Here is a 3,482-nt window from a genome sequence, read left to right on the forward strand (position 1 = left end):
TATCAATGAAAAAACCTATTTGTATGCATTGGTGATTAAAATGCAAATCTATATAAAATAAATAAATATAAATATTAATATAAATCTATATAAAATAAATAAATATAAATATAAATATAAATCTATATAAAATATTTTTCTAGCCTATTAGATATTGAAATAGTCCCGCGTAAAGCCCTTCTTCACGGACAATAAAGGGGTCATTAGATAAGTAATGAATAGTGTACAGACCGAGAGTCGCCGGAGGCTGGGTATTAAGTACCAATCAGAGTCCATTAGGTTTTTGAACGAGTTCTCAGGAGGAAAATAGAGTGGATAGGAATATAGGGTCCTTCTTTGGTGGTATCGGTTATATTATTATTATTATTATATAATATTAAAGTATTAGTTATGTAGGTGTCTCCTAATATCGGCATTCGATTAATATAATATAGGTTGGTCGGTTGGTTTTGTTTATATATGTAACGGCATTAAATATCGTGGTCATTAATGTTTGCCCCATGGAAAAAATAAAAAAAAAGGATACAAATAATTTTTATCTTAAGATTATTATTATTTTTTTTATTATTATTTAATTATTTTTATCTTATAAAAATAATTTACATCTTAAGAAAAAATGAAATAAAAACATGAATAAATAATTGAGAAATATAATAAATATTTCAATGAGTGATATCTTAACTGTAATGATTCGCCATCTAACGATGATTGTCATTACATTTGCTTGTAAATGTCAAGTTTAACCTAGAGGAACGTCACTGCGTCTATCATATTAATACATATCATATAGCAGCTACAAATCAGTAGATATATAATATGATATACGATCATTTCCTAAGATAATTGATATGCTGGTGGTTCATTCTTTTACAATATGATATCATCATGGGGGCAATTCTTTCGAAATCAAATGTACACAAGTCAATCTTGAATGTCCAATTTTGGACCACTTTTCTTTGGTTGCTATGACTTTTTTTCTAGCGTGGATTTCGTTCTTCTAGGTTTGCTTGTGCAGCTGTTTTCCTACATTTCTTCCCGAAGTACTCGCATGTGATGTAATTATACCAATGTAATGTAGTTGCATAATTTACATATTTTTAATGCAATGCAATCGCATTACTTACAAGTTTTCATATAATGAAATTATATTAATTAAAAATAACAGTATGAACTATCTTGCTGTGGGTCACATTTTCTTCAATGCAGCAATTCCACAGAAAACACTCTTAAAAGTTTATATGTATTTATTCATTAAATGGATAACATTTCAGATCTAGAATTGTCCATTTTTTAATCCTACCTCTAAATTATACATCAGATACTGGTTATGTATATGTATATATAAATCACTATGCTGAAATACAACGTAAAAAAATTTGAATTATTATAAGCAGAGTTATTTTAATTATGACAGTAAACCTATTGATTTGAAAAACTGAAATGCTAATTTTATTGTTTTATCATCGTCTCTCAGGGTTTTTGAAATATTCCGGTTTAAGCCTAAGATATTGAGATGTGATTTGAAATATGAAAATATGGCTAAATGTGAAATCGTTTTACAATATTTAAATTTTGGAGTCGTTTGTTTTATGATGCAATGTATGTTTGTTTTGAAATGTAATATACGTTTTTACATTTGAAATCCAAATTATCAGAAACACTCTCCTTTTTCTCTCGTTTTATTTTAAGCAATTTTGATTTCGTTCATAATAAACTTATACGAAGTGATATTATAGTGCTTAAATAAATTCTTAATTTTAATTACGTAGTATAATGTGCATTTATAACAAAAAAAGTTTTTTTTTCTAGATCCATAATTATGCAAACTGGATTTTATCTTAAATCTGGTTAGTTTTTACATATATTAAATTCTTATAAGTGTAAATTAGGTAATAAACTACCTCCCTTCATTTATTTCTCATGAGTAGTAAAACCAAGAAGTTAGTTCATTAGTCTGTCTTGCTCTCTCATCTCTAATGGTTTTTTTACTACATTTGTCTCTCTGTCTCTCGCCAAAAAAAAAATTCAAATTATGGCCAAAGTTGTTGACTTAAATTCGAGAATATTTGAGTTCCTTGGATTTAAAAAAATATACTGTTTCAACTTTTTAAGTGGCCATGAAATTAACTTGTAAATTTAACTATGTCTTACTCTAAAATATATAGTCATAAATATATTGCTGTATTTTATAAACTGTGGATTTCCACGTTTTGTGCTATTTTAATTATTACTTCCTTGAAAGCTGTGATTCGACGAAGATATAATCCTAGAGAAACTTAAGCTCTGATTCACATTCGTGGATTTCCATGATCGTGAAGAGAGGATGTTAATACAGCTTCCCAGTTATATTTAGGACCATCCAGTGGGCGATTCTGGGTATTAAATTATTTTGTGAATTTCGACTTGTGATTTATTACATAGGCGATTCATTTTATTAATGTCCTAAGCATTTGCCAGAAAAAAAAATTTTTTCCTTCAGTACAACAGAGTCAAAATAAATGATATATTTCTTGAAGAATGTGTGAAAAACAAGATGAATGTATGAAGTCAGGATGGATATGAAAAATGAGAAGATTGTATTTTGAGCAAAGCCGATGTCAGACTGAAGGTTGTTGAATTTTTATAAATTGAATTTTAATTAAGTTTGTGTAAACATTCTTTCGAATATTAATATAAAAGAAAATAATTTTTACTTTCATTTACCTACATGTGTAATATATAATAAGGGACAGTATTGCGATTGTGAAAAATTTAGAACTCGAGATTTTGAAGGAAATACATGTTTTGAGGCCTTTGAAGCCAAAAAACCTATTCTCACTAAATGGTATGTGTGCGTGTGTCTGTGAACAGTTCAGCTCAAAAAACGAAAAATCAAACAAAATTGAAATTAAATAAATATTTAAGGTGGGTATAATATACCGAGAATGTGCCAGCAACATTTTCGCTAAAATCGACTTACCGTAAGTGCCACTTTATCAAATCGATTTTTCACTTTTTTTTTTTAGTTTACCTAAAATGGCTCAAACAATTTTGATTAAGCACAGTGAATCAATGAGAAGTTATGTGATATTTGAATAAAATAGGGTTTCTTATTCTGCTTATTCTTAAATTGTTTATTTTTGTAAACTTCTAATTATTTTTTCGTTTAATTGGTGCTACTACTTATGCAGTAGAACTTCTAAAAATTCTAGTTCAATGGAACGAATGCTAGTTCTTAGTTTGATGAAAACTTATATAAGTCGTGGAATAAAAGGAAGGTGGGCAGTACGCAGAAATAGAAAAAAAATCCACCGCGTGAAATCACTAAAGGTGCAAAATCGAGAAGAATCCCTTCGGTCCAAAGCTACGTGAATTGTGAAGCAATGACTTTTCCGAGAACAAAATGTCTTTAATTTCCTGGATGAATAAAAAGTTTACCTGCTACCGGTAGTGAAGAAGCTTAATTCATTTTTTTTTTTTTTTAAATAAATATCAATTTTCAT

The sequence above is a fragment of the Halyomorpha halys genome, unplaced genomic scaffold, assembly GCF_000696795.3.
Source record: "Halyomorpha halys isolate HHAL.00 unplaced genomic scaffold, Hhal_1.1 Scaffold106.1, whole genome shotgun sequence".
Taxonomy (NCBI): domain Eukaryota; kingdom Metazoa; phylum Arthropoda; class Insecta; order Hemiptera; family Pentatomidae; genus Halyomorpha; species Halyomorpha halys.